The sequence below is a fragment of the Lepisosteus oculatus genome, chromosome 5 (genome assembly GCF_040954835.1).
Source record: "Lepisosteus oculatus isolate fLepOcu1 chromosome 5, fLepOcu1.hap2, whole genome shotgun sequence".
Classification (NCBI taxonomy): Eukaryota; Metazoa; Chordata; class Actinopteri; order Semionotiformes; family Lepisosteidae; genus Lepisosteus; species Lepisosteus oculatus.
Genome location: NC_090700.1, coordinates 54431026 through 54451755, shown reverse-complemented (window position 1 = coordinate 54451755; position 20730 = coordinate 54431026). Strand labels below are relative to the sequence as shown.

The following is a 20730-nucleotide window of genomic DNA, read 5'->3' as shown; positions in this document are numbered from 1 at the left end:
GTAGTCTGTAATCTGAGAGCATGCGAGTGATGGGGAACAGTGTTGCTGGTGTGTTAAAGCAGAGTTCATGGAGCTGGGGGTGGGGAGGGGGTTGAACTGCCAACCAGACCTCCGGTTTTATTTCCTTCTCATGCGTGAACGGTCCCGCAGTTCCCCTGCAGGTTTGAGGCAGTTAAGTGTGTATTTCTGTCTCCTCACTGGCTTCTTCGGAGGGGGGTCATGATTACATTAAAGGTCACTGGAGTTCATCAGTATCGGTTCTCTCCTCGCGCGCTTGCTCCGGCCGAGCGGGATGCCAGTGAAGGGGTGCAGATCTCTGGGGGTGCTGGCGGCGGGATCCAGTCCAGCAGCGTGCTGGCTCGGCTGGCGACCCGGGCCAGGAGCCGAGGGCTCCAGCTCTCTCCTCCTGAGGTTGATTTTGTCTCACGCCGCCAGAAGATGCCCTTTCTGCCACACCCCCCTGTCCTGCAGATACTGCTCCAGCCGTTCCCTCCGAACGCCCTGTCGTCGCGAGCTTCTGCTGGCCAGCCCTCCAGGACTCCGCTGTAGAGACTTGGGGCTTCCGTCTCGCAGAGGCGGTTTATCCCATTGCCGTTACGCTCATCATGAAAAGAAGACGACTGCTCCTGAGAGAGGAAACGCAGCCAAGCAGAAAACGCATGAATACAAACATGCAGCAGTTAGGGTGCTGGACGTGTATCTGGGAGACGGTGGGTTCAAATCGAGGGTGAGACTGCTGTTGTACCCTTGAGGAAAGGGCTGGACCTGAATCGTACCAGCGGAAACAACCAGCCGTAGAAGTGAAATACGATATATAATGGAAATGATGATATATAATGGGAAATCGCTTTTTGAAAGCATCAGACAAAACACTGCAGTCTTGGTTTTCAATCCACATGGGTTGAAAACCCTTTTCTCGCGCAAGTGTCGTGTCTCCACCATATCATGGTGGGGGTAAAGTGAGTGAGAAGTTTTGCTGATCCTCTCGGGAGAAGCCCAGGAGGACCCGCCACTCGTGCAGAGGCTCCAGCCCTGTGGACACTCGCCCTCCGGTGCCCTCCCGGTTGTAACTAAGCCCTGAGCTCCTTTCCCGCTGCAGTGAGGGTATCGGGTTTGCTAGGGGGAGGCGGCACCGATGGGAGTAGCGATAGGATCTGTAATGGAGGAGAAATAAAAATAAAATGAAACCTCCTGCTCCCTCCCATCCTCCCGGGCTGGAGCTGTGAGGCGGCCATTTTGAGAGGGAGGGGGCAGCGCGGGGAGGAGGCAGGTGGGTAGGTGCCCGACGCCGTACGTCTCCGGCGCTGGTTTGTGCCGGGGCTGGGGGAGGGTGACGGGCCCAGGGCGGCGACGTCCACAGGCTTCGAGGCCTCGTCTGTTTTTGTTGTGCCTTTGTGCTGCGCTCTGCCCACAACCGTGTGACAAAAGGTTCCCATCGAGGCATCTGTTGAGGTCACAAACAGAACAAGTGAAAGAAAGAACAGAAGTCGGTAATCCAGCCTAATCCAGATATTGTAAACAGTGCGACTTGTGAGGGGGGGGGGCACACGCTGACTGACAGTACATTGTGTTGGCTGTCTGGATAAGAGCCGGCTCGTTTGTTTTTCAACCTTGAATGTTGTTTTTTTCCGGGTATAATAAAGAAACGCATTGATAACTGTTTTGGCAAAGTTTTTTTTTTTCCATTTCAAAATACTTTCAGAATTGAAAGTATTTCAGAACTTTCAGAACGTTTGAAGGATTCATCTGTAAAAAAAAAAACACTTTAATTGGGGTATCTCTACTTTATTATGCGTCTGATTCTTCAGTGTTGTGTGCACCAGCTGAGGGAGAGAAGGACAGGGGGGTACAGGAGGATGCAGCATCTCTCCCCCAAATCAGTGCCAGCGTAACAGTTAAGTGCAAGTGCGCAAGCTGATGTTGCACAGTGACTGCTTTCAAGATGGCAGGCGTCGCTGTTGTGAGCGGTGCTGCTGGCCGTCTGCGCTTGCAGGGGTTTGTACGAGTGCGTTACAGAATGGTTATGGAGGAGTGGAGATCCTCACGCTGGCTTCACAGGCTGGTCGCCCCTCCGTGTCCAGTCTCTCAGACGGTGGCATCGCCAGCTCCGGCTCTTTCTCCGGACTTGGGGTGCGGGGCTTGGGAGGCAGCCGGAGTACTGGGGCGCCCACAGTGGGCAGGGCTCCTGCTCTCTTCCAGATCTTGCGGGAGCTCTCTCGGGCGTTGGCAGGGAACACCTGCTGCTGGGAGTGTAGCCAAGGTAACCATTCCCCCGTTTCTCCCACACCAGCACGGAGCCGGGGGCAGGATTGTCGTGGGAAGGTGGGAGCACAGGGATGAGTCTGGGTGGAGGAGGAGAGGCGCTGGATTCAAATCCAGTAGGTGGTGGAGGAGGAGGAGGAGGAGGAGGAAAGAGCCACTGACGCAAAACCAGCAGCGAGGAGAGAAACACACAGGCTCATCTGGAGTGTTGAATCTTCCAAACAAAAAAGTTTGTAAAGAAGCTGGAGATGAAATATGCATGTGCGAGCGCACCTCTTGCTAATTTACATGGGCCTAGGAGTATGCATATCAAGTAGGTATTCAATTCCACACAGATGGTTTTAGGTACAGTATGTACTATGTACATGTGCACATGTACACGTATGTGCAGAAATACAAGAACCCCGAAGTCCTAAAGATGCCCACAGAAGTAAAGGCTGACGTCACTCTTCTGATGGTTACATGTGTGAGAGTCCATCTTCACAGGAGACAGCAGCGTTAACCAGGATAACGGACAGCTAGCAGTTCAAGAGCCTCTAAATTGGTCATGCAGGTGTTTACTGAATTCCTCACCTCAGGCCTGCAGGGTGCTCCTTTTTCCAACTTTGTATTTCAGCAGTGTTTGTGGTTTTATCTCATTTAACTTGAGACGTCTATCCCTTTGTATGTGATTTGCTTTTATTTTGAAGTAAAACAAATGGAGCAGACACACTTTGGAAGGAGTAAGACCCAGATGACCCCCTGCAATGAAATGTTGAATTGATTTGTTTTCCTCATCTCTTTCAGGATGGTATACTTGCTTATGGGTTTATTTCATTATTAGCGTTGCTTTATCCTGTTTGAGTCTTTTGGGGTGATTTCCTAAAATGGCCCCATGCTCGCCAGCCACTCTGTGCTGCGTTCACAGCATCCTTCAGTGGTTCATCCACAGCGTGGCTAACATGAAACCACGAGACTCCCTCCTGCCATAGTTGTTGTTCTTGATTGCATCGGAAAATATGCTTAGCTCATTTGTTCTTTTACTACATTGTATCTTGTAATTAGTGAAGATCCTGTTCATACCACATGACCAGCCTGGAGAGCCATACTCTGAAAGGTCTAATTAGTCCAGCTCATTGCATCTGTCAGCTCTGCGGTCCCGTTGGCTGTTCACTTGGGACTAATCCACATGTCGTGTAGGTGGTTATTACACCTTCCATGGTTCTGACAGACCACACTATTGATGGGACCTTATTTATAACTGAACTAGTGACTGCCCCCTAAGGTCATTCAGTGCAGCGTTTAACAGTCTAAAGTGGACGCAAACTGCACTTAGAACGTCTTGGCCGCTTTCAAGACAGTTAAAGCTATAAAATTTATAGCATGAACGGGGATTATTTTAAACAATTTGCATGGCCCACAGTATTTCACGTTTTGATCATTTCATACCATGGGACTGTCACAGCTCAGAAATCAGGTGCATTATACAGCCTCTTCTCAAATAGCCAGATCTTTTAGAAGTAATGATCTGAGCGACATAAAACTACTTGACACATTCTTCAGAGCACCTGAGAATTGCCACAGCATTTGAGCATTAACCTCTGTGACCTTGGAGTCTGGAGTTTGCTGGTTTTGTTAGCGGGCCCCTGAGGATCTATCTTTCAGTGGGCTGTGGAGCTTTGAACGTCCTGCTGCCAAGAAACATGCACGTAGAGAGAGAGAGCTGGACAAGCAGAGCAGCTCTCGCTGAATAGTAATCCGGACGTGGGCAGGGGTGATGTGTCACTGCAGGTTGTGCAGCATCACCAGTCTTCTGGGCATTGTTCTTTGAAATGTCAGCCATGACATCCTCTTAATGTGATGGTGCCCTGTTACCTTGCGTACCTTTGTAAAGCTCTGCCTTCTGGGCTCAAAAGTTGAGATGCTTTTGAACCGATCGTACAGTTTCTGGCAACTGGGTGAGTTGGGTTAAATGACGGTCGCTCGATTCTGACTTTCCTTGCGAGTTTGTATGCATTTCATGTGCGGTGAAAACCTACAGGTTTGCAAAAGAGATGAAGCCCTGAATGGCAGGATGCCCTCATTAACTCATTCTGTTGCTAATGGCGAAAGGATCCAAAAGGCCATTTCTGAAAGAATTCTGGACAGTGGGCTGTGAGGGAGTTTGTTCCAAACCCCCGCTGTTCTCTGTGTAGTGTTCTGCCTGCCTCTGAATTTTACTGCTCCTTATGGAGGTGTCCTCTGAACTCACTGCTGAAATATTTTTAATGGCAGTACATGTACAAGCACACTCATTCATGATTATCTTGCCAGTTTTGCCTGGTTATCGAAGTGTGAGTCAGGCTTTCCAGAACAGGCTGCTGTACAATCTGTTGTTGCCTGTACCATGGATATCCACAGGAAACGGGAAGCTTGCCTGTTTTTGTACTTGAAAAAATGAAGTCATGAGTTACAAGTGGAATTTGGCGCGCGGTGTAATCCACTTCATTGAACTGGCTGTGAAACCCCGAATTGCTGGAATTCCTTCATTAAACCGCTCACCCAGGCCCCGGGCCTCAGCCTCCACCTTTAGTTGTTTATCCTTGCAGGTGGCAGGAAGTGGAAGACGGGCTTGTGTTTCCTGTGCCAGCCTGCTGGGTGGTATTCAGTGGAAGGGAGAGGCAGTGGCGAAGTGGCGTCAGGCTCTCCCCCTGCTGCTTGCAGCTCCTGGTCTCAGAGACCAGGGCCATGCAGGCAAGCTGCAGCACGACAGCGGATTAGTGCAAGAGCCAGTTCAGCTGCTTTAACACCTCAGCATTATACCGCACATACTCGCAGAACATAGCCTGCGGCAACGTTATGGTCGGTCTTTTCTGTCATCGGAATGAGCGCTTTGTGTACCTTTTGTTTAAGTTTTCACAAACAGAACTATAAGGCAGAAAACAAAGCTGCCTCGTAGTTCCCTTATGCTGGTACTAATTCCATGGCACTAAAGCAGTGACCAGGGCATTGGTCATTCACCCCTTGATTGGAGTTGGATTGGACCTTGTGACCCATGTCGTTGTGTGAGCAAACCTCCCACTGATGTGAAACATTTCTGCATTTCTGAAACAGTGCCTGCTGTGATTAAATGTGTGTGGATGCTGTCTTCGGGGCGTGTAACACTGGTAGGTTATTCTGTCCCCCACGGGGGCAGGCCCAGCCATTGACGTTGCGTATTCTGGAGCACACACTGGCGCCCCGACAGCCTCAGTATCACCTGTGAGAGCAGAGACGCCGTGTCCGTGGAGCACGGTGACCGGGGATGGGGGCTGGGTACCCCTGGCGTTCGGTGTCGGCGAGACCCGGCCCCTGCAGCAGGGGGCGACTCTCCCGTGGGGCGCAGCGGGCTGGCAGGGCGAGTCGTGCCCAGCCCACAGGGAAACGGGAACCGTGTTTCGGGTGGAACACGGCTGGTGGCTTGGCGCACGTCTCGGCGGCCCTGCGAGCGGGTTGCTGGCAGGACTGTGTTACAGTCGGGGAAGATCCGACCGCGCGGGGGGGCTGGTGCGCCGGCGCGCCGGCACGACCCCACTTCCCAGCCCCTCCCCTCTTTCGCGTCGCACTGTGACCATGCGTGGGGGGGGTGGAGGGTTAATGGGGACGTGCTAGTCTGCCCCGCCAGCATGCTGGGAGAGGTGGGTTGGCGGCGAATGGCCTGGGCTGGCGGCAGAGGAGGTGCGGGCATCGCGGTCCGCTCTGCTAGCAGTCAGCGGGAATGATGCGGGCTGCCAAGGGCAGCACGTCGAAGACACGGCTGGTGGAACTCTCTTCCCTCCCGCGGATATCCCGGCTTATGTCTCAAAACGGCTGGCTCAGGCGTGTTCCCACGGCCGCCCACCGGAACGGCAGCAGAGCTGCACACGATGGAGGAGCGGGGGTGCAGGACTGCTGTATTGAGGCTCGAAGGCTTCATCCCAGGTGTGCTGATGAGCTCTTCGCTACCCGAGACCTGCTGGGAACAAGGCATTCGACTCGGTTTCTGGGTGTTGGGTCACCTAAAAGCCTGGTTCTGTTACAGCTGGCTCTTTTCGATTCTGAGTTTGAGTTCCTGGATCCATGCTCAGTGTGCTAGCGGGACAGCGTGGTCCATGTGCTGCTTTATCTGGGAGCAGGTCTGCTTGCATGGTATTGGATGTCTGTCAGCGTGGGACTGTCAGGTTTAAATGTCTCATCTCTCCTTACTTGATGCTCATGCCAGATTTGAAGTCATTCAGTTCTGCCACTCATAAGCAGGAACTAGCTCATTTGTACTGTAAAGCCTTCAGGGCAAATATATATTCTAAGGAATTTTAACAAATAATGTGTACAAATGACACTACCTTTGCTTCTTTGCACAACCATGTCAGGTTTCAGGCTGCTAGTGAACCACTGCCCTACTGCTGGGAGATTTTTTCTGCCCTTTGTTTTGAAATGCGAAATTAGTTTCAATTTTAGAGGACCGATCCTCAAGACTTGGTCCTGGAGCTCAGCATATGGTTAGAGAGATTTAAACCTTCATCCTTTAGATGTCAGAGGCCTACATAAAACTACCTGATTAAATGCCAAGCCTGGAAACAATATGGAGACGCAGGCCTAAAAGTGGGTAGACTTATTTTAGCCTTAGTTGTGTAATGGCAGGACCTTTAATATTCCCAATGTCAATTCAGAAATGGATAAACAAAATTTGGATTGAAAAAAAAAGATTTTCTGTTATTGTAGCTTTTTAAAACTTTAAGGACCCCTTTTTGTCTTGGGTCCTTTCCTAGTCTTCTGTTCAAAACTCAAAAGGCTTATTTTCTTCAGCCCGTGAGCTCTCGCTTCCATTCCTGTAGTCCTGTTGGTGCCCAACCAGTCCCATTAAGCTTTCGTACTGACTGCACAGGTAACGGGTGTTCACATTTACCCAATAATACAAATTCTCATCGTGATCTTTTACGACACTTATTTATAAATTGCTTTCTAACACGTTGACAGATTCCTGACTGATTTAGTTCTCCTCCCACGCGGACGGTTTTCTTGTTTGAAAGCGAAGTAACTTTAATCACCTGGAGTAAAAATGAAACGCAGCCTCCCCACTGCGTGAACAACACAGCGATGAGTCAGTCAAACCCAGACCCAGTCCAAACTCCCCTCTCTTCAAGTCCAGAGCCCCCTGCTGGCCCATGCCGGTAGTACAGTCTCTGTGCCCCGGCGGACTGTGTGAGGTCCCCAGCGACGGAAACAAAGGGGATATTTTTCAGAAATGGGGGGCCCCCCGAGCCTGTAGACTGTGTCGCTGCCTTGCCTTCTCAGTGTCGCAGTGGAGGGGAGAGCTTGGGGGGGGAAGGAGTTCGGGTCAGAGGCAGGGGGAGGCCTGCTTGTTCAAAGCTAGTCTTTATGTCCCCTGGCTGCATCCGTGGCAAAACATTGCACAATCGAGCTATTGTTTGTTTGGGGGAAAGCGATGGCATTCTATTTCAATTATTTATGGAAGTGTATGTTTGATGTGGGGCCCAAGCACTTCCTCTGGCTCACACTCTGTCCCTCTCTCTCTCTCGCTTGTTCGTTCATGCTCTTTCCCGTTCTCCTCGTTTACCTCACTCTCCGGCATGTTTTAACTTTCTTTCTTGCTCTCTGCTGCCTTTTCCGTGTCCTCTGTTTATCCTCCTTCGCTCTGTCCTTTCATAGCTGATCCTTGTTCCTTTTTTCGGCCCTTCTCTCCTTTCTGAAACCTCCCTCTCCTGGTGTCTCTGAATGGCTGTGCCAACGTGAGGCCGGAGTTTTCGTCCGGTGTGCTCCTCTTTCTTCTAAGCCCCGCGTTCCTCGGCCGGCCCCGCTCCTGTTCCCTGCCGCCTGCGGGGTCTGTCCTGCTGGTGGGGGTGTGTTTGTGTGTGTGTGTGTGCGCACAGAGTGCCCGGGCCCGGTCCCTGCACCCGCGGGCCCTCAGTGAGGAGAGGGGGCCGCTGTGGCGCATGACGAGCACGAGTCCGGGGCCACGCGCCCTCCTAGCTCCCGTTCTCGGCTGTCCCTGTGCAGCGGAGGCCGGCGCCACGCCTGCCAGCCCCCCTCCCCCAGCGAGGGTTCTGCCCGGGTGGGTCAGCGGGTCCCGGGTCTGGCGCGGGATTCGCCAGACACCTGTCTGTGAGGGGATCGGCCCCGGAGACCGAGACACGGCTAAGCCTCTCGGTGTTGGCTCGCAGCCCTGTCGTCTCTCCTGTCAAGATGCCCAAACAATCAGGTCACTTGCAGGCCCGGTGCCCTGAGGGCAGGCCGTTCCAGTGGGGTGGCTGAACAGAGACAATCCCTCAGATAAAAAAGTGGTTCATTTTATTTTTAGAAAACAGAAGCATGTTCTCCCCTGTACTCTTAACATATAATTTGTGCGCGTTAAGAGTCCATGTGGATTAAATCACTTCAAATTTAACGGCAGTTTTCCTGCCTTTTGATCTTCTCCAGGCGCTCCACGGACTTCTAGGATGTGATAATCGATCTTTTAAACAATAACAGAGCAAAGCACTGTTTAAAATATTTTAAGCTGGGTTCATTTCGCTTTGGAACGCGCCTCATTAGGACAGCGCTTGCAGTGAAGGGGGTGCCGCACAGTGCTGGGAAGAGCAAGCTCTCCTCACACGTGTGGGGTAGCCGGAGCCCAGGAGCAGTGTTGTGGCCTTGTTCCTGTTTGGCTGACGTTAGATCGACACTTGCCTGTGGAAGTACTTGAAATGAAACGCAGAAAATGAAAGTTACAGACAGGGCTGTTGCAGTTCATCTCTCAAAGGGAGGATTTTTACCAGTTTTGCACTGGGAACATCCCAGGCAGCAACTTGGAAAATCTTAGGCGCAATGTAGGATGTTTTTGACCAGCCCGGCCTTTTAGTTGAAATGGAGTTTGAATAGTCTGTCTTGCCTAAAATAAGGAGGGTGAAGAAAGGACAGAAGGGAAAGCTGGGAAAGTGACTTTTTTTTTTTGGAAAGAAAACTTTTTGCTGTGCCTCTCGGAGTCGGCCTCAGTCCCTCCTCTTTCTCTCTCTCTCGCTAGGGTGGCTATGTGAGCTTCAGAGGTCCCTGAAAGGGGGGAGTGAGAGGAAAGATAGGGAGAGAAAAAGCAAAAGCACCCCACTCCCCCACCCCACCCAACAGGGAAAAAAAAAGTTGAACTAAAGAATGATGTCACCAGCAGCCAATGAGCAGCGGAGGGCTGTTTCTCCTGCTAGGGCAGGGCCGGGCCGGGCCGTCAGCTGTCCCTCTCCGTCCATATCGGCTGCCTGCTCTGTGGAGGGGCTGGGTGGGAGGCGGTGTGGGGAGGTGGGCGAGCTGATCGCCCCAGTTCTCCCACTCCAGAACCGTGGGAGCAGCACGGAGTGGGTGATGGCATGATCGCACAACTGGAATGGGGTGCAGTTCTTCCGGTGGGAGGCGTTGTGCGTCTGTGTTTTCTTGTTGTTTTTTTTTCCTGCCTTCCTGCATTCTGTCGTTTTATCAGTGACTTCCTTCAGGATCTGGGACGGGAAGGATTCCTTTGGTTTTTTTAAGCACAGCCGTACAGAATCTTGTTTTATGTACTCAGTAGCTAGCTAGAAAGGTAATAAAACTATACACAACTATTCAAAGGAAAGAGTTGCAGCCTCTTATCTCCTGGTTTTACATAAACTAGCCATACATACCACCAAAGGTGGAAAACTGGGTGGGGACAGGCATTTATACAGCAGTTATTTCAGACTTGTGCTTTGTGCTGTTCCGACAGTGCTGGGGCATAACACCAACGCCCAGTTTGTTGTTGTTACCCAATACTTAATAAGGCCATGCCTTTATGAGTTCATTGTTTATGGCAGAATAATAATTGCTTGGTGTAATCAGATCTCTTAATCCTGACCCCAACGCTCGCTGGGTTTTGAATTGTGCTCCCTAACAATGGGAGCTAATAAGTGTGTTTATAAAAGTGACTCCCTCTCTCTCTTTCCACATGTTTGTTTTTCTGTTGAAAATCACAATGAAGCAGTAAGGCAAAAAAGGCACTACATGACATTTTTCCTCTACAAAACATTAAGATCTTTTTTTTTTTCCTGAACATCCTTACTTGGTATCTCAGCAGTTCCCTTACAGACAGTGAGCAATCCAAGTTGTCAGTGAGTTACTGCCAAGCAGTTAGTCCTTCATAACTTATCAGACATTGTATTCAAAATCATCCGCTCTCCAAATATTAAACATTGAGGTGACTTAATGCATGTAGCAGATCTGCTGATTATATTTAAGTTTAGGAATGGCCTCACTAAGCTATGTGACGCTGTGTGTCCTAAACAGATTCTTTCTGATGAAGGGAAGTGCACGGTACTTTGTAGTGAAAATCGCCTGTGTAATTGCGTCCTGCTTGCTGAAACAGTCAGCGGATGAACAGTCAGTTTCAGCACATTTTCCTCGGAAAAAGACTTAACCTTCAGTGTTACAGGACTCATAACATGTGCAGGCTGGCTCCTCAGGTGCTGGTTTTCGTGTGCATGATGGATCGAACAGATGTTTCTCGTAACATCTGTGTGCAGTGCTCGGGCGGGTGGCTTCTGCACGTCTTCTTGGGAATGGAGATCCAGTTTTAAATGAATAAAACTGGGAGCCGCCACACATCCCCTATCCCCTGCACACCGATGCTTCCAAAAATGGGGGGGGAGGGGTTGCCTTGGAAAACAAAAAAAAAACTTTGCCAGATGCCAAATGCGAGGAGCTACCAGTGCATTTGGGAAGGACGGGATGTCATCTGAAGAGGTGTCAGGCCTACGCTTGCTACCCAGAGTTCAAGCAAGACGCGCCAGAGAAACGGCAAACAGAATGAGGGTCTCCCGGCACAGTAAGTGTGCCACCTGGCCAGGCAAGACAGACCAGGGACAGTCTCTCGCCGGAAACATCTCCCACCCCTTGTAAGCCGCCGCCTTGCAGTGGAGTGCAATAGCAAAACAAGAATTCCTTCAGCTGATATTATTACAGTTAAAACATTAATGAGCTGCGCATGTATTCTGCTGGGGGAAATCTCGCAGCTATAAACATAATTATATAATGTTAGAATACCCAAAGGGGTTGGGCAAGTAGTTGACCTTGGACCCCTTAGAGGTTTTTTTTTTCTCTTCACTAAGGAGTTTTTGGTCCCTCTCCTCTGTTGTCTTCGGGTCTTCTGTTCTGTATTGACAAAATGTATCGTCAATTGCATTGTTAAACGCCTTGGGGCAACCTTGTTGTGAAAGGCGCTATATGAAAACAAACTGAATGGAATCAACAGCTGTTTTCCGAGATGACGGGCCTGGCAAGTGAAACCACTCCCGGAGCAAGTAGTAGTGTTAAGAGTGAGTCGCTGGCAACGTATTTTGACCACATTGGCCTTTTGCCGTTTGCTGTGTTCGAAAGTGTCCTTGAGTTGTGGTGTGAAACCTGAGAGCAAAATCCTTGTAATCGGTGCCACAAGATTTCGGTTTTAATGTCTCATTGAAAGGACAGCACCTCCTACAGCACAGCGCGCCCCATCACCATGCTGGGGCACTTGTTGGGAAGTTACTGTCCACCACGGACGGGTCCACCAGCAAGCCTTATTTGTTGGGAATGTTGAATGTTGGGAGGCTAAATTGAAATCTGTTCATCTTAATCCACTTAGTCTTAAATTGCTGGGGAAGAAGTAGTAATAAGTGTAGATTTTTATAAGAATGCTGGTAAAAACATGCCTGCAGTTACTTATGGATCATTATTGACATTTATGTAGTTTTAAACGTAGAAATATTCTTTTAAAATTAATAAATGTGCCGGTATCTTGCTGTACCACTGCTTTCTACAGCCTACTAGAAATCCACAGCTGGGAGTCTGAACGTGGCAGAACCCTTGAGTTCTGGCAGCCTCCCATAGTTTTGCGATTTGTTTTATAAGTGAAGAATAAACAGTAAAAATAGTGCTAGGCAGAGCTGGGGTTTGAGAGGATTGCGCAATGCACAGCACCCCCGGCCTCAGACTTGCAGCAGCTGTATGGAAATGCAGTTTTCTCCACTGCCCAGTGCCTACAGGTGCTCTCTAGATCAGAAGTTAGGAAACCTTTTGAGATTCTTGCAGGATAAAATCAGCCCTTTTCTGAGACCAGGGCAGGATGGGGTTGTTCCAGTGCTCTCCTGTAATTTACGGAGGCAGAACAACAATATTCATTGGTTAAAAACACTCTTCCAGGGTTACCTGTGTTTGTGGTGGAGGGTACTGTATACTCCGACGTGGAGTGATTGCTGAAGTGCTTATTTTAATGTGGCAGAGCTCTCTGGAGGTCTGATTTACCCATTGGTAGCGTTGCCAGGCGAGGGGATCTTGTTTTGCTCGCTGTTGGTTGTTTCCAGAAGTAGCTCGCGGGGAAACGTCACAGTGTCAGACAGTGGCCAGCCAGCGCGGTCCAGGAGATGCTGATCTGCGCTCCCTGTATGGTAGGGCGTCTGTGCATTCCTGGCACGTCGTCAAGGAGACTGTGGCACCTGGACAAAGGTTTTTTTTTCTGCTCAGCTCGGTTTGACCCGCCAAGAAATTCATGGCATTTAATAAACGGTATCATCGAGTTATGGTGTATATTTTTAGTAGCTGCTTGTAGTAAACGAGTTGCATTTGTGGAAGTCAGCATCCTTATTTCGGAGTGGAACTTGTGATTCTGTTGTCCAAAGGCATGCTGCTCGTTAACTGGCATCTCTTAATTGCCTGCCATATTCATGTGTGAGAGTCTGCTCTATGATGGTCTGGTGTCCCTTCCAGGGTATAATTCCTCTACATGCCCTGTGCCTGCCGGGCTGGACACTAGCTCCTTACAGCCCTCCCGTTATCTGACTGATCAAGCAGTTACTGAAGATGGATGCAAATGTCTTCTAAGCCAGCGTTAAGAAGCCAGTCTTGAAATCTATTCCTGTTGCAAGCGTTGCGGACTCCTTTGTTTATTATGGAGAACAGATATGGCCTTACTGCATTTGATTGGGACAAAATTAATGTATTTCCTTGATTTATTTTTTTAACCTGTTCGTACGCTTTACAATTTCATACAGGGCAAAACCAATGAAATCAGTGCTGGCAATAAAGCAAATGCTTGTGTGTATATATATATACTAGGGTCAGTGTGCCCATACATAAAGCTCAGAAATGGGAGAAAGCAAATATTCTGCCAGAATGAAAAAGTTAAATGTCGGAGGTTAAATAAAGCACTGATTGCGCTCCAAAAATGAATCCTGTGTGTTAGCACTGTGAAGGATTGTTGCCTGTGAAAATGTTCTCTTCTCTGCTGTAGACACTGGGGTCAAAAGGAATACTGGGTCGATGGCACCTCCTGAGTGGGAGAATTCTCACCAAGGATGTGTGACATGAGAGGGAGGGGAGATCTACCTCCCAAGTCCTATTTAATGTTAAAAGAAAAGGGAAGAGATTGTTTCGTGCCAGCAAGCGCAACCTGTTTTTCACAAACACGCTGGTTCATGACAGCCAAAATCAGCAGCAATAAGCAGTCCTCAGATGAACTTGGAGAGTTTCCTGAATTAATAGGGAAGAAGGCTGAGGCTATGCTGTTGACTAAAAATAAAATCTTTGAGGCTGTCTTTATACACTGCCACTGTCTGGGGATGGGCAGGGGGGGAGAGGGGCTCAGGCTCTGCTCCTCTTGCATGGTCCAAAGAGCTTCCAGCACACGGCGTGATCCACTGCTGAGCCCTCCACGAGTTAAGAGTGAACTGCAGGGAGGACAGATGTGTAGGGTGGAATCATGTGGAAACACCCCCAGTAAATTACTGACTTGCTTGCTAGAAGATTTTATTATAAAAAATATCCGATAAGTCCTTGGTTGTGCTTTGACGATTTGGACCCATTTGCGTTGAGGGGCAGTCGGCAGTGTTTTTGGAGGGACGCATTCTGTCCTCGTGTTCGGTTTTCCGGTGGCTTTGCTCGACAGCAGTGGTCTCCAAATCTGGGTGTGAAATTTCCCAATCCTTCAGTGTTTAGAGGCGTCTCTCATCAGTGGTCAGAGGGCGCAGTGATCCTGCCAGTGATACTCCAGTGCGCCTGTGTAGAGCCCAGTGGAGATGTGTCCTGTAGCACTGGAGATGTATTTTGTCTACAGCTTGGCCTCTCACTATCCTGCCAGCACACATCAAACTTTCTTGTAGTGGAAGGAAAATATTCCACTTCTGTCTACCAAGTAAAATTCATTTGCAGTAACAACAAAACGGTGTTAAAATGTGTATTCTGTGAACTTCACACCTGTGTTGTCATTAAATTTAGGCTGACATATTTGAACTGTGTATGACTTTGATGGGTTGGGAGCAGCGTTTTGCCCTGGGTGTCTTTACACTCCAGAAGGTTCCAGCTTTATTTATGTTCCCACGTGTCTCGCGAGCTTCAGATTAAGCAGGGCTGTGTAGGCACCGATGTTTCCTACCCAGCCACAACACTTTCATCAGTAGTGGAACACTAAGATGCCAGCCTGCCTAGCAACCCGGAACAAAAGCCTGTTGATTTAAAAAAAAAACATTTACATTAAAAAATAATCTTTTTAAATGTGTACATCTTAGAAGCGCATGAGCAGCAGCACCAAGAATGTGATGAGACAGGTGAAGCTGGGAGACGGGGGGCGGTGGCGTTGTTGTGGCTCAACGCAGGCGACAGGAAATGCCTTTCATGCCTGGACACCGAGAGCAGCACATACCTCAGTGAAGTGGGCGCCCCTGGCTGGACTGGGGGTCACAGAATAGACAGGCCCAGTCCTTCGCTCCCAAGAAGCTCGCAGCCTGGGCAACGCAGGTTAGAAGACATCCAGTTTCGGTCCTGTAATGAGATGCCTTTTTGGAGAACCTGAAACCTGAAAAATAAAAAAAAAAACCACTTAGGAGTACTGTATTTCTGCATGGTTACAGTTAAAACAATGGCAGGCATTGTTAATATTGGAGGCAGTGTTATCAAATGATAATGTTACATTATTGCACTTTTATATGATACTTCTGTTTACCCAGAGCTCCGGGGCGGAATATGGCAAGGGTGTCCCAAATCGGGTATTTGTAAACTCAGAACCATACGGATTTCTTTCACTGAAAAATTATACTGGGAAAATATTTCTTTATGGAGCATGTAGGTGCCAGTTCTCTTGTTAACATTGTAATTTAATGCTCTGTGAATTAATACATTAATGCCTTAATGCAGAAATTGCAGAAGGGGAGCCTTTGGCTCGCGCTCTCCTGGGGGGGGCTTGTTCACCTCCCTCACACGGGAGTACAGGACGCTGGGGCGCGATGTCACCGGCCGCGGAGGCCGAGTTGGGGCAGGGGCGTGTGCTTCAGGAGGGGCCGGCAGAGACTTCCCTGCTGTTTCACACATCTGATATCCCGCACCTGCGGCTCGGCTGGAGGGGGGGTGGGGTGGGCCTTTAAATCAATTAAAAAACAAACCAGGAACGTCAAGTTCTCCCCATCAAAAGCCATCGCTCATTGTTCTGCAGCAGCGGCAGGGTGGTCCTGCGCCCCTGGCCGGCTCCGAAGTGCCATGGGGTGCGTGTGCCCAAAATAAGCGTGACCCCAACAGCTACAAGTGGCTCGGGGGCCCTGATTTCCTCACCGGGCCCTCCAAATGTGTTCCTGCTCTGTGCGCTGAGAGCGCCCTGTTCGCACTGCATTAAATATGAATCAAATCTCCATTTGTGAGTCATGGCAGGTGGTGGCGGCGCATAGCTGCAGAGAGCAGGCTTAATGAGTTTTTATCATTTCACAGACAACAAAGGTAAACAGAGCCGTGCGGGCTGGAGCGGAGCAGAGCCTGCTTCGGGGGCCTCTCCTTTGAGTTCTGCACAGGAATGCAGCCTGCGAGTATCCGTTCAAATAGGGCGCTGTTACACGTGGCATCGGATGACACTGCCGTTTTCTGTAGTATCTTAATTGCGAGGTGTTTTAAATGTTAGCTCGAGCATTGACGGACAGGGAAGAATTGGCACCTGTGAGCCGGGGAACACAAGTGGGACCAGTTGGGCACCTTGTTCTCCCACACCGGACAAGCTGACGCAGAGGTCTGGTTTATACAGTGTATCCACTTTCACCCCCCGTACCCACCCGTGGGACAGTTTTCACAACTTCCTTATCTCCCTGCGGTTCTGGTAGCCTCTGTCTTCACTGGGCTGACTGGACACGGGCATCGTGCGCGTCGGGGGGCGGGGACGGGGGGGGGTGTCCCGTTCAACCTGCTTCAAGCGCCCTGCTTCAAGCACCACGGAAAAGCCTGGCTCGGCCTGGCACAGCTGCCTGCAGCACGGCCAGCAGAAACCCGTGCTCCCAGGTGCCCGATCTGGAGGCGCGCGCTTGCCTGTGCCCTGGCTCGGTGTGTGTGTTCGAGCGCGCTCGCCGGAGCACTGCCGTGGCCGCATGATGCCACCAGAAACACTCTTGTTTTTCGGCTCATTCCCCCCCCCTCTTTTTTTTTTTTCCCTGGACGTCGAGGATTTTTTAGCATGCTAATCATCCGGGCTAAATAAAGGGATAGAAAAAGGCCAGCCAGTCAGCTGCTCCAGGGAGGCTGTGTCTGTGCCGGGCGGATGAGTCGCTCCCACGTTGGAGACTTTCTGCTCAGACGCCGTGCCCAGTATGCCCCGGCTGCCACTCTCCGCATGTTTTCAGAAGCACCTCCTCTGACCTTAAAGTGCTCTGGAAAGACACACGCGCACTGAAAGGCTCTGTATTCAATGCCGATTGGAAAGACCTGCTCACTCCGCGCTGCGGTTTGATCCAGGGCAGGATTCACAAGCTCCAGGTGGTTTTTATGGGTTGATTTAAGCCAATAGAAATCTCATCTTATTCTGTTGAAATGCAGACACCAGATAGTGCAAGATGTAATCAAAATGAAATGAACCAAGCTTGAAATCGTCTTCTGGAGTTGGCTTCTACATGTGACTGAAGCTTAAAAAAAAAGGACTGGATCTAACTGCTATGCAGTGTGTCGTAACTTTTGTACCTTTAGGAAAGTGGATTTTATCCCTCAGTTACTTTAGCTCTGATCTGGTTTATTAAATACTTTACCACTTCATGCAGTAGGTTGCAACCGGGATTTTTAGACTTATTGAAATTAAAGTTTAAAGTAAACTCTCAATGTTCTGAGCAGGAACAAAATCGTAATTTTGGGGAATCTTAGGGTGAGGTTTTGAACGGGCCCTCGGAGTGAGTCGACTGTAGTCGTGGATGTGGTCGTGTTGTGGCTCAGCGGCGCTGCTTGGACTGCTTTTCCCCATTACCCTGGCAGTCCTGGAGGTAAACAACTCAAAACGGCATGGTGCCTGAATTACCTGGTCCCCACGCAACCTCGCTCAGTGTGCCATTCGAGAAGTGCAGCCGATGAGATGAACCAAGTCTCACGTGTCCGTCTGCTGCATGCGTTTATCCGTCTAGATTGTTTCTTTCCCGCTGGGTATCCAGGCAACGAGAGAAGTGGGATGATGATGTCATGACAATGAAATGAGAGGAAGAGAAAAGTCTTTCAGCAGGGGCGGGCTTAACTACAGTGGGGGTCACTGCTGGCATTTTCTTTGGAGTGGTCTGATGTGCGTGTGGATTACACAAATTGCAGTCATGCTTGCTGTTTGCATTTCTCTTTTTGGTCTGTTTCTGTGACGGAGCTGCGGGCCACAAGGCACAAGACTCTGGTAGCTTTTGTTTTTCTGTTGAGAGAACATGACATGCAGACCTCAGGATGAGGCCCTTCTCTGGCTCCTGTTAGACAATTTCTTTATCTTTTGAAATACAGTTTGGAATAATGTGCAGGCCTTAATTGTCAGGGCGCTGAGATAGCCTTACAGTCAGTATTGAGTGCTTAGTAATAAACATGACAAAGGAATGAAGTGAACAATGACTTGGGTAGTGACCACTTGCGATTTCTCCAAGAAGCTCAGAGAGTATGACCCACTGTTACAGGAATGCTTCTGTTGAGCACATTTTTTCCTTGCGCACTACTGTGTACCAACGCAATCCCCATTCCTGACCTTGCCTGGTATTTTAATTTGCAATATGATCCTATTAAGACATTCTGTAGCTTTCAAAATTTGCAGCCTTTTTTGGTGGGGGGGGATTTTACCAGAAGTGTCAGAATGCCTGTGTAATATGGCAGCACCTGTTACAGGTGTATGTACAGCTCTTCCCTTGAAGAGACCCAGAGCTCTTCTTCATCAAATTAGGGGGGACCTCATTTTTTTACATCTAAAAACCCCTGAGTAGTGTTTGAAGTGAGCATTGCACAAGTGCAAATTTACGTTTAGATTGGGTATGTAAATCCTGGCAGAATCGACCGGAAATGTTGATAAGCTTGGGTTGTATTTGACTTCGCTGTCAGGCGAAGATGCCAAACAGTTGCGTCTTTATCTTGTCCACCGCCACTGCAAAATTAAATTTAATCTATTTACCACTAATTGACTTTATGTGAATTTAAACAGATGGTAACTGCAGGGAGATATATACAGGATTATATTTGACGGTGTCCAAATAGATTAACTTCCTTCAGTTTTGATTTCCTACATTTTACAATTACTCTGTCAGTCATTATTCATAAGTCAGGTTCGTGCATTTATTCATGTTTGCAAATGGAAAATGGGCCCAGGCTACCTTTTACACAGTGGTTGTATGAATAGGTGGCATAAAGGCCACTTAGCGTTGTTTTTTCGTTAATCGTTATAATGCAAAACCTTTAGAGTATAAAGATTTCAGAGATTATGGATCTGAAGTGTGCAGTTCGTCTTTAGGTCAACGAATACTTCACACTGGAGAAAATATATCGACTTTCGAAATTAATCGCACGGAAAACAAGTTGAGAGGTGTGAGCTGTCGTGTTTTTTGTTACGGTTGGGAGTCGGGGGGGGTAGATAATACGTGGTTTTACCAAAGAAAATTTTCTGGTAATTAAAAAATGTGAAAACCCGTTAAAACACCTGGAGACGACGAGAGCGTGTATAGTTTGCGTTGCTTTAGTGTTGTACTGAAGCTACTGCAGCACCACTATTAAAACACTGCCGGCAGAAGAGAGCCGCTTCTTTCCAGCCATTTCGGTTGTTTCGCCGTGTGCTTCTCTCTCCGTCGGCCCCTTTCTGCCCGGCGTGGTGCCGACATTTTAATCCTGAACGGACACGGGCAGGGGGACCTCTGGCTTGACGAAGTGAAACCGGGCCAGATCAGTTACAGTAACAAGGCGTAAATAAGTCGGGGCTGAATTGTAACGGTTTTTTTTTTCCCCCGGGGCTCTTGTCCAGAGACTTCAGGCAAGCCCGACCGCCCTGATCTTCAACACCGTGAGGCTGTTTCACCTGGGGGCAGCCCGGACACGTTTTCAATCCGGACGCGGCGCTCGTCCACAGGGCCTTGCCGGGTGTGTCCGTGGGGACACCCCGAGGTGCCCCTCCGACACCCCGCAGGTCCCCGGGCATTTCGACATCTTGTCGAGCAGTTTGGTACCGTGTAGAATCCGGAGAGGAGTATTAAATTACCATGGTTACAGCCCCCCCTCTTACAGCGGAGGACTTGTTTACCACATTTCAGCTCCAGACTCAATAACATGCCAATCACCGAGAATCGCCTCCTCCCTGCCGCCATTGGCCCAGCTATATTCCACCCAGTTTTTTTAAAACTTTTTTTTAAAACATTTTTTTTTTAAATCCCATTCTCGGCTGACTGTGGAGTGACCTACCGTCAGGGCTTGTACTACTACAGCAGAGCCTTGCGTTAAAAAAAAAAAACAGCCTTTATGAAATGCGCCACCGGAGTGGTCATGTTGATCACACAAGCGACGATACTAATGATAAATAATAATTATCATCATCATCATCATAAACACTGCAAAGCGCGGATTGTACAGAGGGTTTGGTTATTTACCTCTTTCGGATATCCCGTCTGTGAAAATAGCATCACGAGCCGGTGCCTTTCCCATTGCAGAAGTCATATACAATTTAATCTGCAGTTAACTATAACATTTCAACAAAAAAAGCCTTTGTCGCGTTTGAATTTCACACAGCCACGGCTCATTTTTGTTTCGCTGGATAGTTAAAAAAACCCAACGTTTTGAATGAGCGGCAGTCGGATGTAAGGCAGTGATAACGTTGAAGCAGCTCCGGGGCAGAATCAATCTCTCCTCTCCACCCCCCCGCCTGGAGTGTAAACACGCCGAGTGGATCAATGGACGTGGGCGGGTGGACGCAGAAACGCGCCATTCATAAGCGTGGGCTCCCGAAATTTACACCTGTTTTTTTTTTTTTCCCCCTCTCGCCCCGTGTTGGAAATCGCCGGGGGCTGGGGGTATCTAAGCTCATCAATGCCCTGTCGTTGCGGTGAATTTTGTGTTTGCTTTTTTGCCAAGTGCATTTGCGTGATTGTAGCTGCTTTGCTTGCGGATAAACTAGGGCACCCGGGCTCTGAGCCGGGGCTGGTGTTTTCTTACCTGGTGCTCTGACCTGAATCGGCTCGCCCCCCCCCCTGCCCAGCTACAATGCGCTCTCAGTGATGCCAGAGGCCCCCGGTA

General features: G+C 49.3%; 1 protein-coding gene and 1 long non-coding RNA gene across 5 annotated transcripts in view; one reads left to right on the top strand and one right to left on the bottom strand.

Annotated features, from left to right (window-relative positions):
• Positions 1-20730, top strand: part of igf1ra (insulin-like growth factor 1a receptor) — a 135518-nt gene that overhangs the window by 65620 nt on the left and 49168 nt on the right. The gene's annotated exons all lie outside the window — the stretch shown is intronic.
• LOC107076961 (uncharacterized) lies at positions 1366-20315 on the bottom strand. Of its 4 annotated transcripts, none has more exons than XR_001478080.2 (4): positions 20088-20315; positions 17519-17636; positions 14906-15058; positions 1366-1444 (listed from the first exon to the last, which is right to left on the bottom strand). It is a non-coding gene; the product is annotated as an uncharacterized lncRNA (long non-coding RNA). The 4 variants fall into 4 exon arrangements; XR_001478079.2 differs by lacking the exon at positions 1366-1444 and adding an exon at positions 5837-6211; XR_001478081.2 differs by lacking the exon at positions 1366-1444 and adding an exon at positions 8543-14708.